Below are 20062 nucleotides of genomic sequence, written 5' to 3' on the forward strand. Positions count from 1 at the left end.
ATATAGTACGCTTCGCCACGCCCCTTACATTTTACCACCTTCGCGCATATCTGTGCGCACAGGCCCTCCACTCAAGGTTGCTCACCCTAGTGAGCAACCTTGAGTGGATATTGATTATATGCGATATTGAATAAAATACGTACAAATCATGCACTCAAGTGGCTTAAAGAAATATGACAGAACGATTCCGAAGACATTTCAGGCCCAGCTAGAATATAACAGTACTTTGCTTTCAAAAGACGGGCCAAAAAATTTTCGTTCTCAAGGCGTACATGTTGGGTGAAGGTAACGACGTGTTTAAAGTTGTGGCTTTCAGGTCTACTAGCATTCACAGAAATTGCTACCTAAAGCTGAATTTCTTGGTGTAGGAGAAGCTTTCGTCCTACGAGCGAAATATTATTAATTCGATGCTTTGTTTTCCTACTGCCGTATTCATACCAGCCACCTTGAACAAAATCGGTACTTGAAGAACTATTGCTTTTACTATTCAACATTACTATTGAAGAGCACGTAGGCGCTATTATCGGGTAACACAAGAAGTGTATGTGTGCTCAGCTCCCAAGCAATTAAATCAATTGAATGACGAAAATGAAATCTGGAGCAATATTTCGTGAGGAATTGTGTCCGGCGATTCTTTTTGTCTTGGATCACCCGTCGCGTGGAGTGGACGATGTCAGCTAAAGCTTGTTTCCCACCTCAGAGGGAGCCGGTAGCCCAGGGCATGAAAAAAAAATATAAATTTAGGACAATCGCTACAAAATACCGCCTCTGGCCTTGTGTTGCAAGCCAAGCACGATCTTTCGCTTTCCGTCTGAAGTTCTTTGGTCGAACAAACGTTTGGCTGAGTTTAGCATACGACAGTAATGGTACTGTCACGTGAACATGACACACACGGTGAGCTAGACCAGCGCTGGCTAAACTGATGATTATATTGAGGCTGGTTCCACTGACTGTAGAAGGTTCCAATCTGGCGGCTTTATTCGATCACCGTAGACAGCTGTCGAAATAAAAAAAACTGGCTTTGTGGTGTCCTTGAGACACCTATACATGTGTGGTCATTGGTGCGAAGAGTGATATAAGTGCACTCAAGATTTTCGTGTGAGTTGGTAGGTGTTTGAAATTGGGCTAAAGATTGTAATGTGTTTCAGGAGCTTCTAAAATGAGTAATATACTTTATTATGCAGAGATCGAAATGTGCAGAGGACCCAACCTTTGGCTGATAACAACATCCAATACGCTTGTAGATCAAGTAATAAGAATATTCTGAAAGTTATCAGCATCATCATCCTCGCAAACATGCATCATGCCGGAAAACTTGATGCGCTTTATGGTTTTCGCGACTTATTGTATGAGATCAAACATATCAAACCTCAACCTGTGTCATTTTTCTCCTTTAGAAAACCTTCAATTATTTTATTGTTTAAAGTTAAAACGCCGTTATTATTGTTACTTTCTTATCCAGCTATCCATTCTTAGACTTCAAGGTCTCCAACGCGTGAAAAACAGAACAATTATTCGGCGAATGTCTCAAATTATGTAGCACATGGTCGTCATCGTTATCATTATGAGCGTGTAACTGCTGTTATCAATCCAGAATTGATAGTCCACGCAAATTGCACCCTGGTTAAGGAACATCACGTAACCCCGAGCAATCCATCCATTTGTGACAACGTGCCTGCAAGCTAATTAATCTTGCGCCTTGTGCACTGAAACGCCATTGCAATCCAACTATGTTTTCCCCTAACAATGCTCTTTTAGGGAATGAATGCAAGGTACGTTTCATGAAGCATACATGTACGTTCATGAAGCAACATGAATTAGGCGCGGTTGTCGCTGACAAAGCCCTCATGACTGCTGCTGGTCTGCTCTCATTCATTATTCTGCTGGTCTGCTCGCAGACCAGCAGAATAACGCTGACAAGTGTGTAATTAACAGGGGATGCCAATGTTATGACAAAGAAAGAATAAAATTTTTTAGCCGGAATGCGGATACATATTTTGGCCCTGAGCAAAATGACACCTCAGAATTTAGCAGGCTAATTGTCACAGCAACATCTTTGTCCACCCTTGATAATCAATGGCCGTGCCGGTTCTAATGGAAGAAAGCGTAATGCCGCACATACCACGTTGTCCGTATGTCCAGCGCTTGGAACAACGGCTGAAGCGAAGGAATCTCTCGCAATTACGAGAGATGGCACCGTAAGAGTAGGTCGAAACAGAGAGCAGTAGGGAATGTAAAAGGGAGCTGGCCTGCAGAATAGTTCCACAACGTTTATCTGGTGGAACGCCTTTATAAAGATGGCTCCAATGACATGCAGAAGCAGATATTGAGGTCAGAAGCGTGCGAGAGCAACTAATAGAGAGGAAAGATCATAATAATTTTACTTCTTGGCAATTTTCGAAGGCGTGAGCTGTAAGAGAGAACGTGCGAGGAATTTTCAGTAGTAGAATTGCTCAATGCTAAATATTTTTGTATCCTATTAGTTACTGCCCCATTACTAACATGAAATATATATCCGCGAGGGTGCTTCTGTCCAGCATAAAAAATAAAATAAAACAGTTTTGGTTTTCAAGAACACGAAAAAAATTTATTTCTCTCGGGACCGGCTCGAATTGATATCTGTTTGGTGGCGAGCAAAGTAATCTGATCAGTGCGCTAGTTCAGTTGTTTTTCTCCATTCCCGCACCTCCATGTTCAATCCGTGAGCACAAACTTACCTGTTTGCAGAGCTTGTACATATTGCAGGTTACTATAAGAGGGTGAGCAAGGGACTGGAGCTAGCATAAAATTTATTAAAGGCTTCTTGAGGTCAACCTTCAAGAAACGCTCAAGAAGACGCTCAGGATGCGGTTTCTGAGCACAGACCGTAAAATGGTTCCGTTAAACACGTACGCTTAGACCGTGAGTAATCCCGCCCAGCCATATGGGAGCAACTTATTTAGTGAATGCCAGTCAATATAACCATGTCGAACAGCCTACCATCATTATTATCAATCGCGAGGTATCATGTGTAAGAACATTTTCTTTAATTCTTATCCGTAGTGGATAACCGTCACCTATCCTATTTACTAGCATCTAACACCTCTCTCACGTATTCTTCCATAAGGCATTATTAATAAAGGTATTTGAATTTAAGTACCTCTAACTAGTTCTTGGCACGTATTTTACAAATATTAGGTTCGAAATCTTGGTGGCCTCCTAAGCAGTCTTCGTGTGGCTACTCATGAATCTGAACTGCTAATATGCACAAACGCGCTCGTCCAGTGTTCCATGTTCTTTTTTTTCTTGACCCTGTCTGCCTTGCGCTGCATTCCACAACTAAGTCAACATAGCGCAGTGCGATTGGCTTGGAAGCCTTCATATTTTTTAAGTGCTTTGTTTTGGCAACGTCAATGTTTCTCATTTGAAGGAAAAATGCATTTTCTGCCAGTACGATATGTCTTTTGCAACACACACGTTAGCACAATGTGTTCTGAGCTTCTACGGTGTTGACCCCGGCACAGAAGCACAGATATCACTAAGCGGTGCATGACTCTTATTTTACTGTAAATAGCTATTCGTGCAATATTGACTCCGAAAATACGTATTCTAGGAATTATATCCTTAAATAATCCAAACGCACTTCAATACATGCACTCCGCCCTTGTAATGATTTTCTTAAGGGTTCCAGTGAGCCTGAATTTCAGGCCCAGCAATAATTAATTCTGTGCCAAACAAGAAGCACGTGTTCACAGGTTGACACGCGGAATGACGCGCGGGGCCAACATCCCGACCCCTTTAACAAGTTATTGCTTTTCAACCTGCCTCACTGATGCACAAAGACTGTCACAAATCGTGCCAAGCTCGCGTAATGTAAGCGACCTTAAGAATGAAAAAACAATTTTCCCATTTACGTAACGCAAAGAAGAAAATAGGCTCCCATCCACTTATCTGCCTCTTTCCACGTGTCTCTTACGTTTTATACTTCCGGAACAAACTCATAAATGGCGATGGAGGTCGCTTGCACAAGTGCTTGTCTCTGCTTACAAAAGGGTCCTTCGCAGAGATTGTTTGTCGATCTCTCGCAAAATATGATGTCAAGCAGAGAAAAGTCATTTTCTCCGACTGGCTTTCACACTCATGGCTGAGTTGACGGGCCAGGTCCTCTAATCGCTGTAACATGGTAGTTCTCTTTAAGTGACGTAAGAAAGGGAGCACGGCTGTTGTTCGATGAACTTGCGGCCAGGCAATGAAAAATGCTGTTTAGCGCGTGCTGTTCTGAGGACTTGAGCCTCGAGCGGCAAGTACTAGAATGCTATGCTTGCAATGAAATGTGTTTTTTTAGTCCATACAACAATAATTCTGGGGTGAAACACAAGGTAAAAAGAATGCCTCTAAATTAGGAGTCATATATCATAATTAGGAGTCATATATCATATATGGTGTAAACATATTGTTCTAGGAGATAGCTCTCAGCTGTGACAAGTTGTGTGCTGGTCAAGCGGATCCATACAGGGAAGAATTCTAACAACTAAAATAGGTTAGGTGGGGCTAATGTTAACGCGTACCTAAGACCTGCTTTGTACGTCGTTCGTTTTTTTCTGGGCAGTAGTAGCAGTAGTAGTAGTTCGCGGGCGCATATGTTTCAGAAAGGTCCCGCATGAGTAATTGATTCTTGGGCTGTGTCATGTCCCACAGAGATGCGTTTGTTGGAGGCGACACTGTTTCATTATAGATAACCTACAAATGTTACGATACATTTGCTCCTTGTTTTCAGAGAATAGGCAAAAATTGAGACCGAAAATGTCTCTGTCCTTCGAATCATTAAATCACTTGGTTGTGGTCACTTTGTCTCTCTGTTTGCGTGTCATTTTTGTCTCCTTTTCCACCCGTAAGTAATGTTTAACATTGTTAATGACATAAATGCATTGCGTTTTGTGAAGTGCCTGTATTTACACCTTTATGAAAGGAAACGTTGGTTGTTCCCTGCTTTATTCTTTACAACCTATACACCCTTAAAAAGGAAGATACCCCATTGCCTTTCGTCAAATAATGTAAGCGAACGTCGAGATTTTTCACAGGTGTTATCCGCTTGAATTTTAAGTGTGTCTAAAGTCGCCGACAATATTTCTTGCCAGAATGCCAGGTACTTTCCCTAGTTTTCAGTACTTCCTCTGATGTCAATAAAATTTGACCTTATAGAGCCCGACTTCAGGTATAATTTGCTTGTATGACAATGCAGAAAGTTCATATCTTAGACCAAAAGCTTTACCTGTGACGCCTTTAAGAGTCAACCTTCACTTTATGAACTTTGAGAGTCTTATAATTCCATTGTAAACAAAAACAAAACTGTTTGGCTAACGCAGCAGGCTTGGTCCGGGGACTTGCTAGCTTTAGTGGGGTTCTAAAGTTCATCTTCAGAATAACTCCAGCTTCACTGATGTAGCAATATTCAAGTGCGCAATGCTTCTCAATGTATTCATTAAGTTATTTCGCCCCTTAAACGCATGTTTGGTGGCGGTTGATGTCGTATTTTTTTAACAACGCGAAATATACTTACACGGTGATTTTTATTTTCAAGTCGCAATTATAGACATTGTTTTATGTGCTGTAAATCATACTAGTTTGTCGGCTTCATCACCCTTATGAACAAGTACCTGCCGTGTAAATTTTTTTAAATGAGAATGGAAGTGGTTTTTGGGCATATGCTTTATTATAAACAGCTGTGGGAACCGGAAAAAAATCTATTTTTTAATGCCATCATTGGCGTTTCTAGGTTTCTTATTTTGTTTTTCCTCCCTCGCTAAGCCATGGCATTCCTTCAAGAAACGCCGGCTTCAATAAGTCCACCATAACCGATATTAGTGAAACGAGGCGGTCGTAGTTATAGAAAATGGCACGTATTAGTCTTTAGCACTAAGGTCACTTCTTTTCGATCGCGTTTGCGTGTTTGCATCAGATATACATTTTTTGTTTTGCAATCTAAGCGCCCATAGTCTAGGCGTATGCAGTCCAGTGAGTGCTTCTTCTGTAACACGTACTAAGGCATTCATATACCGCCCTTTGTCACAGCGTTAAATTTTCTCTTTTATGCCTCCTGTATCAAATATGTATTTTCCAGGTTTACACCAAATTGACACAAGCGGCTTTAACGTGCTTATTAGGTCTGCTACTCCTTGTTTCTTTTTTCAACCTAGCTCAACCGGCAAGACCTCTCAGTGTATTTCATTTGTGTCTTTATTTTACAGTAGTCTAGAGTTTCTAGCAGCTATTGACGAGGCCCAACCGTTATTGCAATCATGACCTCAATAACTGCGTCAAAAAAGGTTTGTTCATGTACCATTTGCACATTCAGTTTCGATGCTGCAACATAAAAGTGCTGCGCCATGTCTTTATACCACCAATGCACTTGACAAGATAGCGATAAGGAAACTATACAATGGCATAACAGTCTAACTAGGATACATTGATATATAATCCTACCTACGACACTTTGAAATGTCATTCATTGCTGGGAAAATCCGGCCAAAGTGGGGACAGCCTGTGCCCTCAATATATTTCTATCACACGCGATGCTTTTCTTAACCATGAGAAAAGTCTTACAGTATAACTCATTGAATTAGTCATCAGAATTAGGTGATTGCCTTCCGGCGAATTGACGGCGGACAGGTATTGGCTGGCGCAAACACATGTTTATATAAAGTGCTTTCCCAATTATAGGGAAAATCGTCAGTACATGCGTAACTTTGTCACTTCAAGTAGCGATACTGAAGCTTCTCAAGGAAATGAACAGGTTGCCTAGATTGGTACACCTGCGGGGCTCACAGCCACGTAGTATAGAGACGTGAAACGATGAACGACGCTCGCGTTATCTACCTTGTCCTGCACTTCGGTTCTTTGCTCTTTAATATGCCGAGCGCGTGGTCCTATCAGAAACCGGAAAAATTCGGCTTTATATTCTTGTTTCGGCCAGCACCTCAAAGGTTCAGGTGTCGAAACCAATGGGTGGTTTTCTAGCCATGTTAACGTATAAGGGGAAGTTGGCTGACTCCATGATTGCTTACTTTTCTCGTGTAGTGGTTCGCCAAGCACTTCCAATGACGCCCGCCGGGTAGCCCCACTAAGGTGAGGAGAAGGCGTGTCAGTGGGCTTCTAGTCTTCAGCCACAACCAGCTGCGACTGGACGCTGGTGCACCTTCCTCGGAAGAACCCTTGAGACCACCCCTTCGTCATTCCTGGTGGTGGCTTCATCATCATATTTGGAGACATCATCATGATTGCCGTACACGGGCATGTGGACAGTGTTCAACTGAGAGCCACTCTTGAAAGGAGGCTCCTGTACACTACGAGTCCACTATACTGGTCCACCGTCTTCCTCAAAGTGTTCCGTTGTCACTTTAGACGGTACCTAATTGTCTATTATATCGCCAGACATACTGCTGTCAATGTAAGTTAGCGGAGAAGCGGTCTTTCCAGTGCCTCTGACGTCGTTTTACCCTTTCGCTTCGTCCTTTATATCATCAGTGCCCCTCCAGTGCATGGCACTTTCCACGCTCCAAGCTGGAACTAGAAAGCTACGCAGGACCAAAGTTCTGGGAGCTTCAAACGTCACCCATGGAGTTCCAGGGCCAGATCTGTCACAACTACAGTATTATGTGCCAAATCATCGAGATTCATTCTGATCATCACCTTAGAAGGCACCATTCGAGTACCGGAAAGCTCATTCTTGGTATGTTCCATGCGCCAAATCATTTCGGAGTCACATTCGTCACGATTAAGAAAGCGATTATATCTGTGGGCAGTCGCCATCTACCACCAGGTCTCTTATCTGTTGTTGATAGGGATCAAGGTTTCTTGGGCACTCGCTTTGCAGCTGCTTCGGGGCAGCTACTGGAGCTTCTTCGTGGCATCCGAAATGCTCCACGGCGCGAAAGCTCCATAATGAATTTCGTAAACCCCAAATTTCCCAGCTGCTGCCAGCACATCTTCCTTTTTGAGTGCATTACTCCGATTTACTGTAAATGCCCGCTTTGGAATGACAGCAAGCAAAAGCTCCTTCTAAAATCAGGCATTATTAAACGCAGTGCGCCCTGAAGGAAATTGCGACAAAGTATTCTTTAACTCCATCTATCAATTAGCACCGAGATCATTTCTGCGGTCCTCTTGGGCACTGGGCGCTAGTACATTAGACAATGTCGTTACTTCTCCTTTCTGTAAGAGTCGCAAAGTGAATGAACATTATGGCAGTTCCGCTGAAGAGACGTAATAGTTGCATATTATCACGAAACCAGCCACGTGTGACGAGGCGTTCACAAAAAGGCAACTACTCGCGCTTAGCAGAAAACGAGTCTGATTTTTTCAACTATAACGCTACCTTGATAACGCCGATAGAATTAGCCATGCTACGTGACGCATGCTTTACAGATGTCTGAAGTTCAACGTTTCAATCACTCGAACATCGCACGCTGCGAGACGCAATTCCTTTGTACGTAGACAAATTCCTAGTAGTTCAATGAACCACCAACATAATACATCGGCCAAAGGTAATGTAAGTGAAATGGGAGTATCTGTGCACGGAAAAACTTGCCTCAACACATTGTAACTACCATGCATGCGTATGGAGGTGCTTCTAAAATGCACTTATCGAGGCAAATTTTCATGACCTTCGGCTATTATAATTAAATTCACCCTAAAACGCGACTAGTGTCTTAGTTGCCCCAAGAAAGTGAATCATGATCTGTAATTCTCATCAATTTCGCTTCCTTCTCGCTGTGTCTGAGTATAAAAGTGCCTGAGGGAAAATCGTCAGTACATGCGTAACTTTGTCACTTCAAGTAGCGATACTGAAGCTTCTCAAGGAAATGAACAGGTTGCCTAGATTGGTACACCTGCGGGGCTCACAGCCACGTAGTATAGAGACGTGAAACGATGAACGACGCTCGCGTTATCTACCTTGTCCTGCACTTCGGTTCTTTGCTCTTTAATATGCCGAGCGCGTGGTCCTATCAGAAACCGGAAAAATTCGGCTTTATATTCTTGTTTCGGCCAGCACCTCAAAGGTTCAGGTGTCGAAACCAATGGGTGGTTTTCTAGCCATGTTAACGTATAAGGGGAAGTTGGCTGACTCCATGATTGCTTACTTTTCTCGTGTAGTGGTTCGCCAAGCACTTCCAATGACGCCCGCCGGGTAGCCCCACTAAGGTGAGGAGAAGGCGTGTCAGTGGGCTTCTAGTCTTCAGCCACAACCAGCTGCGACTGGACGCTGGTGCACCTTCCTCGGAAGAACCCTTGAGACCACCCCTTCGTCATTCCTGGTGGTGGCTTCATCATCATATTTGGAGACATCATCATGATTGCCGTACACGGGCATGTGGACAGTGTTCAACTGAGAGCCACTCTTGAAAGGAGGCTCCTGTACACTACGAGTCCACTATACTGGTCCACCGTCTTCCTCAAAGTGTTCCGTTGTCACTTTAGACGGTACCTAATTGTCTATTATATCGCCAGACATACTGCTGTCAATGTAAGTTAGCGGAGAAGCGGTCTTTCCAGTGCCTCTGACGTCGTTTTACCCTTTCGCTTCGTCCTTTATATCATCAGTGCCCCTCCAGTGCATGGCACTTTCCACGCTCCAAGCTGGAACTAGAAAGCTACGCAGGACCAAAGTTCTGGGAGCTTCAAACGTCACCCATGGAGTTCCAGGGCCAGATCTGTCACAACTACAGTATTATGTGCCAAATCATCGAGATTCATTCTGATCATCACCTTAGAAGGCACCATTCGAGTACCGGAAAGCTCATTCTTGGTATGTTCCATGCGCCAAATCATTTCGGAGTCACATTCGTCACGATTAAGAAAGCGATTATATCTGTGGGCAGTCGCCATCTACCACCAGGTCTCTTATCTGTTGTTGATAGGGATCAAGGTTTCTTGGGCACTCGCTTTGCAGCTGCTTCGGGGCAGCTACTGGAGCTTCTTCGTGGCATCCGAAATGATCCACGGCGCGAAAGCTCCATAATGAATTTCGTAAACCCCAAATTTCCCAGCTGCTGCCAGCACATCTTCCTTTTTGAGTGCATTACTCCGATTTACTGTAAATGCCCGCTTTGGAATGACAGCAAGCAAAAGCTCCTTCTAAAATCAGGCATTATTAAACGCAGTGCGCCCTGAAGGAAATTGCGACAAAGTATTCTTTAACTCCATCTATCAATTAGCACCGAGATCATTTCTGCGGTCTTCTTGGGCACTGGGCGCTAGTACATTAGACAATGTCGTTACTTCTCCTTTCTGTAAGAGTCGCAAAGTGAATGAACATTATGGCAGTTCCGCTGAAGAGACGTAATAGTTGCATATTATCACGAAACCAGCCACGTGTGACGAGGCGTTCACAAAAAGGCAACTACTCGCGCTTAGCAGAAAACGAGTCTGATTTTTTCAACTATAACGCTACCTTGATAACGCCGATAGAATTAGCCATGCTACGTGACGCATGCTTTACAGATGTCTGAAGTTCAACGTTTCAATCACTCGAACATCGCACGCTGCGAGACGCAATTCCTTTGTACGTAGACAAATTCCTAGTAGTTCAATGAACCACCAACATAATACATCGGCCAAAGGTAATGTAAGTGAAATGGGAGTATCTGTGCACGGAAAAACTTGCCTCAACACATTGTAACTACCATGCATGCGTATGGAGGTGCTTCTAAAATGCACTTATCGAGGCAAATTTTCATGACCTTCGGCTATTATAATTAAATTCACCCTAAAACGCGACTAGTGTCTTAGTTGCCCCAAGAAAGTGAATCATGATCTGTAATTCTCATCAATTTCGCTTCCTTCTCGCTGTGTCTGAGTATAAAAGTGCCTGTTTTGCAAACCTAAGTAAGTGTGTAACTACAGTGGCATTTACTGTGGAGTGGAATTGGCAGTTTGGTAGAAAATATATCGCTTCTTAGGAAGTGTTCCTTTGCAAGCAAAAACATATGTAATACCTTATATAAATAGTGGCATTATCCTGCTAATTATTGCAGTGCACATTTAGTTGTCAAGAGCAAATGTAGCAGCTTGATAGTTTATGGCACTATGCAAAATGAAGAATTTTTTTTTCAGCAGGCTGTCGTAAAAATTTGTAGCTGAATGTGAGAAATATAGAAGCAATACCACATTGTTTCAAGTCATCACAACTTATGAATAGCGGTAACGAATTGGTCCCTTAAACTTTATTTGATAGGCATGCTTTTTTTTTTGCTTTACAATATGCGCGCAAAGGAAATTACGAAAGCTTCGAGAAAACCACACACTAACACATTCTAAAAAAACGTTAAATGTTTCAACTTACCGCAAGCCACTATAGTTCTTCTTGTACTGTTCAAAGGCGGCTAACGAGGCCTTCGTAATCAATAATGCTCCGAAGCGAGCTGTATATCTGTGTGGATGGGTTAACCATGTGAAAATGTAAGGGAAACATGAAATCCAACGTTGCAGGAAAGCCATGGTTGGTATTTATCTCATGCCCAAATGACAAACACTGGAAGGCCAGCGAAGGTAATAGAAAAGCTTTATCTGGAACCAACTTCCTGTTTCTCTCCCATCACCCGAACTTCCTGCTAACTTCCGTTCTCACTTTAGCTTTATTTTACCATGTGGTATTCTTCCGTGCTGTTTCTTGCTTATTCCAAGACGCACTGAACAGGCAACATAAAAGTAAAGAATCGTTACTGTTTTCTTTTCGACGCTGATGAACTGCGGAAACCATATTGTTAACTGCTTGATAAATCTTGAATCAAAGCGCCTTCTAATAAGTTTCTTTTTTCTTTTTCAGAACGATATGTCAGCAAAAGAGCGATATTTCTTGCAGCAGCATGCAGAACTATTTTTAAAGGAATGTTTTAACGTTAGGCTTCACATTCTATGTACGCTTAATTCAGGATGCCTCAGAGATAAAAGACAGCGTAGCTGTATGAAGCAGTTCTTAAGTTCTTATGTTACTTTATAATGTTAAAACTCACATTCGGTTAATATCAGTGAATGACGCCTCATCAGTCAGAAACGCTGCGAATCTGCATGAGCGAGTTCTCACGCTGTATGGAAGTCTCTCGGACCCGTATTTTGAGGCAGTTACTGGGAAAAGTTTTTATTAAGAGCAAATGCCTGCCGATTCTGATTATGGACATATCAGTAGCGAAGGTAGCCGTTCCATGGCAAAGAGCACTTTTGAACAAAAAGCTTTGTGAGCTAGGCCCTCGGTTTGCGAGTGCCTGAAATCTACCCAAGACCACGAAAACCGTTCGTTATACCGGGGCAGATCCTATGCTATACCCGAGTGTTTTTAAACGCTTACTTAGTACGCTTACTAGTTGCGCAGGATAAGCTAGGATAGAAAAACGTTATTGAAGAATAAATTGAAGAATAAATAAATCAGAATAATTGCTAATGGTCGGGGGCCGCAGTCCAAGGCTCCGTTAACTATTGCCATATTCTCAGCGCTCTGGATCAGCTTGAGCAGTTCGTCGTGGGCCGAGCTGGACAGCAGTGCCTTCTATTGCTCCCTCATGGTGTTCGTGTATTGGTGTTCAAGGTTGTGTATCGTGCACTCCCACGTAATTTGGTATAGGGTTGGTTTGGCCCCAGGCATTCGCCCTGTAGGCTGTGGGGTGCATGCGATGTAATATGTGTAGGTTCGGGCAAGTGCCCACGCCAGGCAGCGGCATCGTCTGTATTTCGTTTTCGATCGGGTGGTCGATATCGCAAGCGACTCCCTCTGTGGTAGCTCACGATGGCTGAATACTCGAGGTCGACAGGGCTCGCGTCCGCTGCAGCCGGCGTGATGAGTGCTCAGTTATGCACGAATCCTTGAGCTGCTCTGCCGGCATGCAGGCTAGCAGTGATGCCAGTGTGGCCGGGTATCCTGATGATGATTTTTGTGGTGATTTCCTCAGTATCTTCCTTGAGTACTTGGGCCAGGACTTGTGCAGCAGGACTTCCGATTCTTCCTTGTAGGAAGTTGCGGCAGGTCTGATGGGAGTCCGTGAGGATCGTCAGTGGTTTGTTTGTGTGTTGTCCTTCGCGGATCACTAACGCGATGGCCAGCTCTTCAGCTTCCGCTATCGTGCAGGGGTGTGTCGATGCACCCGAGGTAACGTGGCCTCACCGGTCGCAGACCGCTGCCGCTGCGTCTTTGTTCTTCGTCCCATACATGGCAGCGTCCATAAAACGAGCCGTGGTGTGGAACCTGAATGTTTTCTTCATGTACTGGGATCTCGCTCTTCTCCTGGCGGAGTGTAGGTTAGGGTCCATGTTGCGTGGAATCGGGGCAACGGGATATCGACCCTGAAAGTGTGATGTATCGAGCACGTTTCTTGGGTTCGTGTTGTAGCATGAAAGCCCAAGGTTCGTAGCGCCTGCCGGCCCGTGCGAGTTAACGCAAATGTCTGTTGTTGCGAGACGTAAAGGGCTTTTGTCAGTTCGCAAAGGGTGTTGTGTAACCCTACCGCCAGTGATTTCTCAGACGATGCACTCATCGCCAGGCGGAGCGCGGTCTTGAAGGCTATCGTAAAGAGTGTGTTGGACTGTTTTGTCTCGGACTGTGTTACTAGCTGCGCAGGAAAACCATCGGGGAACTTGGCTACACAGCCGGGGTGTAAAATGATTGGGCGAGAAGATGAGGAGCATATTTCTTATTTCTCTTCCGGACGGCACGCCCATCCCTATCCACGATATGGTGGCCATTTATTTCATCTTGCGCAAGGTTTCAAACAATGTGTCGCATATAATTGTGTTCATCGACTATATCGCTGTCTTGTCACTGCAGGGGTCAAGATAGTCTCGTCTTAACCGGTTGTTATGCGTTTTCATTTCACCACACGTTAAACAAAGGCGTTTTTGAACATTCCTAGCCACTGTGGGCGCAATTATGCGCCATCCCTAGCAATTATGGCTGTGGCCAGGTGCCGTCGAGAACAATAGATTCTCGGTCACAGGGGTAAGCTTTTTCTTAGCTCCATGGATTACAGGCATAGACGTTCCCCCTGGAATGTCCGTTCATGTTCGCCACTGCTGTGCGAGGCGTCAACAATGTAGGGTCACTTTCTCATCCTACACTAAAGGTTTGCGCACGAAAGAAAGATATCCTTTTTTCGCGTATTGAACTTAGCCTCTCTATTTTTCTTATTTCATCGTTTGGTGTGAGCAGCCTGGCCCGTACGCGGACGGAATTGTGTTTCTTGCACGACAATATGACTGCTACACCGAGGCTGGCGTGTGATCTTTTAATATATTCAGATATTCACTATATTTTTATTTCTTGTCTGTACAGCGGCTCAAAGACGAATCAGACTGTTCGCTTTGGTATTATATGCAGTTCCTTTTACATATTGGTATTATTTACTCTCAAGATAGTGGAACGATAAAGCAATACCGTGCTCTTTTATATTGCTTGTTTCAACATGTTAGGCCTTCTGCTCTTTCAAGATGATGCAGAACAGTTCTCGGGCGTTTTTTTTTCGTCGGAACGCAAACGTGACAGCAGAGCGTGAAATTGAACCGGATAGCTCGTGCTTAGAAGCTGGTTGCCATAGTAATAGAACAACTGCACTGAGACTGCAATGCATAAACCACCAATTTCTGCGCAAAATTCAATAAGCAATATTCAGTCGGTGGATATTGCTGTACAACGGCTCATTAGTATGCGACTTAAGCCACTGAAAGTTGCGCAGATCTACCAGATGTCTTATGTCTGGCCATGCGGGGCAGATTCGCTACTTTCTTGTTTAATAAAATCAGTCCTAATGATATGTTTAAAATAAAATTGACAATATTAAATAGGGACAATGTATTTTCGTGCTGATCGAGAATTTCAGCGCGTTGAAGTTATTATCTTCTGAACTCGTTTAATGCCATGGCACACGTGGCAGCTGTTCTTGTTCGACGGGGACTGGTTGCATTCTTGGTAATATTTCATAAGTAACACAATCGTTTCATTTTCCTCGTACCATCACGATGATGGCAAAAGCGTAAAACATGACGAACGAGAAAAGAACTGAATAAAGGACGAAACGGAGGGACAACATAATTCACAGCGTCGTTCGCCAGTAGGAATCGTCCACGCGCGCGTTCCATTGTGTGGAGGCCGCCAAATGTCCCGCATCGGAGCACCCGACGTTCCGAGGCAGTGGCTTCGCTCTCTCAAAGTATTTGCGTCTCCCGACACTCAACTTGAATAAAACACGCTTGAGCCCGCGTCAACGAGGGAGGCTTTTTCGAGGACGCACGCGCTTCCGCATGCATGCAAGTGCGAAAAAAAAGAATCCATCGGAGACGAACGCCTAGAAAGCCGCATTGTGCGAACTTCTGCGCCACTGCTTCTGCTTTTTACGGGTGCCCCGAAGCTATAGCATGGGCCACCATAAAAGACGAGTGGGAAAGAAACTGCACCGCGAGAGCCATATTCATCCCAGGAAAGATCACAACGCCACGCCAAGATGGTTTCCCTTTGAAAGGAAAGAAACTCGCAGAAAGAGATTAAAAGCGAGTCTCTTTTCGGGAGAATAATTTGGAAAAAAAAGGAATTGACAAAACGTAATGACAGAGCTGCAAGCGAAGCTCGGAAGAGCAACGCCCTGTAATACGAGAAGTAGCAGTAACATTCGAGCACGCTGACTCACTCCGTCACAAGAACAAAAATAAAAGCAAACTGATCGAATCTCGTGCGTGTGAAGAAGGCCTGCTGTCGGCACTGCTTTTGTCGCCTGTAGAAAAGCGCGAATTGCTCCAAAAAAACACCCCGCGAACGCAAGCAGCAAGGAACTGTCGGTTGCCTCAGCTATGCATGTGTTCAGAAAAGATGGAGCAGCACTTTTGCAGCTCACCCAAACCGAATTCCACACTCACTTTCATGAGTTAAAAACAAACAGGAAAGCACTCGTCTTGTTCTGCTCGACGCGCGCTTCACCTGAACCCTCCTTTTCGATGCTGATCTGCTTCCCACGCCAGTTCTGCACCGCTTGATTATTGGGATCGTTCCAGCGACAGGAGAAAAATCACAATGTCTGTGGCTTCGTCAAACCCCACCGACAAATTCGTCGTTGCCTCAGCCTCGTAAATCCCAGCAATCTTGACCATCCTGTTGGTTCTTCTGTGTGAGCTGTCACTTCGAAGAGAACTATACTCAACCCGCGTAAATATGAAGCCATGCTTAAATCAGATTCCAGAACACGTTTACCTCATGCTTGTGTGCCTAGTCTTCTTACTCTAATGTTTCTGCTTGTGTGCCTAGCCTATAGGCGCAAGTTTCATTTCCCCTACGATCATTCATACTTTCCGGAGGCGTGATGCTTGCTGCGACGAATAACAGATCAGGGCAGCATTTCGGCGCCGTCTTTAGTCAGCATTTCTTGTGACACTCGGCATGTAGGGGCACTTTTGTTAGTAATGGTGACACAGTCTTGCCTACATTGCGGAAAAGAAAATATGTTCATATATTTCGCAGTGTCAAGCAACGCAGGTTACTATCAAAAACTAAAAAAAATGTTATCGTTAAAAGAGAAACATTTCTTGGATTCTTCAGTTTTCTTCGAAGGGAACCGCGCGCACGACAGCTTGCTTATATTTCCACTACCGTAATTGATTCAAATACAAGTATGCACTGCCATAATTACACAAGAATAATAACAACACTAATCAACGCTTAAATCACCTCTTCAAATCAACATTACAGCTGTTGAAGCGTATTTTCTGCTGTGCTTAACTCCATTCGTCGATTCTTCAATGGTCTGGTGGCTGGCGCTTGTTAAAGCAAGCGGAGTTTGTACGCCGGCAAGACCTCTCTGGAGAATCTTTATGGAGAAAGGAAAAACATTGTCAGACTAGAGTTGATCCTTAAGCTGCTTTCCATGAGCGGAAAGAATAAAGGTGACTGATGGGCACAGTTTTCAGTAATGACCACACGAAGCATGCCGACCATGAGGTCAGGTGCCACAGTTTGCTTCAGTGCCTCTGTTCATCTCTACGTATTTGTTCTCTCTCTCTCTCCCTCGAAGAGAGAGAGAGATAGAAGAGCTTTCCTCCAGGACAGGGACATAGTTGCTGCAATCTTTCCACCAGATTCGCCAACGCGAACATTCGACGCGTTCAAAAGCACCGCAATGGTTCCCGCACGCATCGTTGTTGGTGTTTGTGCTCTTTTTTTTTGCATACGCTAAATGCAGAACCTATGGCATGCATTCATTGTGGCGGATTGGCGACCAGCTTGACGAATAGCCCCAATATACCCAAGAATAGTAGGATTTTATGACTGCATAATATTAAGTCAAATTTTGAAGGGGAATTTCCAGCTTAAATGCGAAGTACAACAGGAAATAGACGACTCGGAGAACGCGAAGTTCAAGTTAAAATAACACAAAAACATAAAACGGCGACCAATCGGATCCATTGTCCGCATCTTCGACGTTCTCTAAAATGTCTACGACATAGCCGTTTCCAATGAAGCAGACCTCATATATGTCTTTTCCAGAAGCGGGCAAACTGAGAAACCTATTTGTTTCTGCAGAGTAGAACTAGACGACGCAAACACTTGGCTCCTAAATAAAAACACACAAAAGCTGCCTCAAGCAACAAGTAATTCCAAGCTTTAGCGCGTGGTATTAAATGGGTGGTACCCTCCCGACGCTGCTAACTCAATGTTGCGAAATTCTGGCCAATGTGAAAAATTTTTGGCTATCACATCGCTATGGCAACTTATGTCTTGAAAAATGAAAAAAGTTAACATGGCAATGTATTTTATTAATCTACCCAATCATAGTAACTTCTAATCGAGGTAATTTCCACCGCTTCTAGAAGCCCACTCTCCTTGAGCAACAGCGCAATATGTGTCATGCGATTCATGAAAGGGCTTTTTTGTCTCCTTTAAAAAAAAATCGAGAAAGCAAAAGTGGAAAGGGCACAAAATGCAGTCGCACCAGTCTTCAGTTCTTATTTAAATTAATACAAAGTAATACAAAGTAATAGTACAAAGTGACCATAAAGTTCATCTCCCAGGGTTTTGCTCTAGATGCTTTGGGAGCGTATATCCTCGTCCGCTAGCATGATATACATTGAAAAGCACACGTGGTTTGCAAGCGAATTTTCTCCTTCTATCCATTTTACAGATTTTACTCCTTCGCTTTCGCCATACTGTGGATACTGTGCGAAGGGCTCTCATCACCAGCAATTACTGGCGCCATACAACAAGCCACAGCTGCACGCCGCTAATTATCTAGAGGGTCGCGGCCAATAGTGCGTGCAATTAACGATCGCCCTTTCTCCAGGATTCCCGGCGACTTTCGGGAACCGCCCTTGTCGGATCATCATGGACTCCATTTCACGCTCAGGCGCCCCAACCGTAACTGGACGGCAGTCCGCCTCAGATGATCGCACTTGCACGCCAAATAGTGATCGACTCGTGCGGTGGGAGTGAATTAAGGCCAACCTGGTTCGGCAGAGCGGGGCTTTTCCCATCAATGCAAGGTCCGACGTGCTCTCAGGGGTGTATATTTGATCTCATGTTGTTCTGTAATCCATGGTCATGCGGCCCTGGTACGCTCGACGCCCGGAGAGCTAGAGAATGACCTGCTTAGCATGCCTACCTACGAATATTCGTGATTATGCTACCGTTACCTTGAATATTGCAGCGAAGCAATACGCGCAAAGCTTCTCCGTCAGGGCTGCTAACGAATCAGAACACATTTCTTTTCTGTGATGTAAAAGGAAGAACAGGAAAGATGGGAAGGTCAATTATCGTCCGGTATGCTGCCTACACTGCGGGAAAGAGAAACGGGGAATAGAAAGAGATAAAGAGACAGAGAGACAACAGAGGAGGCGCAGAGAAGGATTTACAGCAGTGCTATAATCGGCGAATGAGCCCGATGCTCTTCGGGAACCTCAGTAGCACACGAAAAAATTTCTAGGCGAACAATGAACGTGGCCCTTATAAAATTCCTCAAGATTCTCTGACTCGGTTTAACGCCTCGCTCCCATTCCATTCTACCAGAGGTATATGAGCCTCCATTTGTCTTAACTCCGATAGGGATTCCGCAAAGCTCGTTAGTGAACCAGCTGGATGCAGTAACGCTGCCTTTTTCGGCAAAGCAGAATCCTTTGGTAACTAAATACGAATAATTGCTACCGCAGAAGGTTGAAAAAAGTTGCAACAAAGAACAATGAGACAAACGTCTAGGATCAGGTAAACCACTAGAAAAAAAAAAAAGATCAGGGCAAGCTACTACTTTTGCTATGATCACCATTATCCGCTTTTCACACAAATTGGAGTGTTGTAGGACGTGACTTGGGGCCTGTCAAAGAAAAAGTTTCCAAAACCGTTCTCCGCGAATTGCAGCTGCGTATTGTGCATCTGTACACACAAACGTGTATGCACTGGCATTTCTGCAGTTGAGCGTATATGATTGTGTGGTGTGTAACTTCCGGAGTAAGCACGGCCTTTCACTTTTGATATATATAAGCTCCGATCTGGGACGGCCACAAAAGCAGCTATCATAATCGATATCTTATTTTTGACAAATTTTGTTCCCACAGAAATTATATGCATGGTTAAAATGACGGGTTAGTGAAAAACGCATTTTCCTTATCATCAAAAGTAACTGTTTTGCGTACAAGGTTTTGCTGATTGTGACACCAATAAGTGCTGCTTACCGTTCATTTCTTGCAGCCTATGAAAATGACTCCAGGTCTCAGAGGCATAGGGATCAGGCGGAGCATAAGCCTAATGGCAGCTTCGACTGGTCGCTTTCGGTCGTTCTAGAGCGCTCTCGCGGTGCAGTTGTAAATCACGTGGGCGAAGTAGAGTGATCGGCACACACTTCTCTTGTTATTCAAGGCGCCGCGCTCACCTTTAAGGTGCTCTCATATTCGAGCTTGCAGAAGTCCGACAGAAAACGCGATCGCGTGGCTCATCCGATTGATCCGAGAGCAGCAGAGCGTTCGTCTAAAGGCCTACTCTGCCTCCAATCACGAGAAGACTCCGCATCAGTGACAACCAAGTTGGAGCGCAGTAGACACCAGTCAAAAGTACCATGGGTTAACCCTATTG

The sequence above is a fragment of the Dermacentor albipictus genome, chromosome 3 (assembly GCF_038994185.2).
Source record: "Dermacentor albipictus isolate Rhodes 1998 colony chromosome 3, USDA_Dalb.pri_finalv2, whole genome shotgun sequence".
Taxonomy (NCBI): domain Eukaryota; kingdom Metazoa; phylum Arthropoda; class Arachnida; order Ixodida; family Ixodidae; genus Dermacentor; species Dermacentor albipictus.